The 1,349-nt window shown below is 44.9% G+C and overlaps 1 protein-coding gene across 1 annotated transcript in view; it reads right to left on the minus strand.

Moving 5' to 3' along the window:
• The window catches only part of dnajb14 (DnaJ heat shock protein family (Hsp40) member B14), a 58,564-nt gene that overhangs the window by 32,554 nt on the left and 24,661 nt on the right, over positions 1 to 1,349 (minus strand). The gene's annotated exons all lie outside the window — the stretch shown is intronic.

Consider the following 1,349-nt stretch of genomic DNA (forward strand, 5'->3'; position numbering starts at 1 on the left):
AGTAAATGACGACTGCTATGTTCATTATTACATCCAACAACAAAACACCTCAATCGCTTAGGAGACATTCTTGTCTACACCTGCTACAGCATCGAAACAATGGTGGACTGATGACAGCTCACTCAGGGCGGGTCTAAGGTTAGACGCCACTCCAGTCTGTGCTGAAACGCCACTGTCAATCAAACTATCGTGGGAGTGGCCTGTCTGTGTGATGTCACAAAGACCGGCTCGATTTGAGAAAGGGGTAAAGATTTTAGTAGATTAAAAAAAAAACACTGGGTGGATTTTTATCATTATAGGTTGGTTGTGTACACACACTGCCGACACCCATTTCAGTTCAAACAACTTGTAAAAGAGCATGAAGCATCGGATGACCCCTTTAATGTACATTGCAGCACCTCTTTTCTCACAGTGTCTGTAAAGGTTCAAGGATCCGGTCTCTCTAACCACCTCCTTTCTGAGAGTCTGCTCTGCTCTGATGGTCTGATGGTCCAGTCTATTGATTTACCTCTCACAGCGCATCATGTCCATTACCATATCTGAATTTCAGCTTCAGAGGCTTCTTCAGCACAGTATACAGATTATTTACTATTCAGCTGTTGTTACTGTTACAGTTCTTCACAACTTTCTGTGTGGGTGCTTCAGGTGGGTGCGCACAGTAAACTGTCTATCAGACAGTGTGCAAACACAGAATTGAGTTCTCCTTCGTGTCATATTAAAGGGGTCATATGATGTTGCTAAAAAGAACATTATTTTGTGTATTTGGTGTAATGAAATGTGTTTATGCGGTTTAAGGTTTAAAAAACACATTATTTTCCACATACTGTACATTATTGTTTCTCCTCTATGCTCCGCCTTTCTGAAACGTGTCAATTTTTACAAAGCTCATCGGTCTGAAAAGCGAGGTGTGCTCTGATTCGCCAGCTATCCAGTGCGTTGTGATTGGCCGAATACCTCAAGCGTGTGACGGAAATGTTACGCCCCTTACCATACTGTGATGCCTTGTCAGGCCAGAGCGTAACATAAAACCATGTCTGCATTTGTGATCCGAGAAATTACAAACAACAAGCGCTACTCTACACTGCCCAAAACTCGCGTTTGAATCGTTATAAATACAACTTAACCACTGATTTCTAGTCGTGTCCTCTTTTGGAAGGCCAAACAAAGTAGTTTCGCTTTCACAACAAAACACAGCATCACACGCGGCGGCCTAGACTGAGCGGAGGTGAGCTAGAGTGAGGAACGGCCGGCGGGCTGAGTGAGAGGAGGCCGGTGAGCTTGAGAACGGCGTGGCAACCACATGTGACGACCCCGGGCTGGACTCCGCTTCGTCCACGGTGAAAGCCGAT

Source organism: Sinocyclocheilus anshuiensis, unplaced genomic scaffold, assembly GCF_001515605.1.
Source record: "Sinocyclocheilus anshuiensis isolate Anshui unplaced genomic scaffold, SAMN03320099.WGS_v1.1 scaffold1117, whole genome shotgun sequence".
Classification (NCBI taxonomy): domain Eukaryota; kingdom Metazoa; phylum Chordata; class Actinopteri; order Cypriniformes; family Cyprinidae; genus Sinocyclocheilus; species Sinocyclocheilus anshuiensis.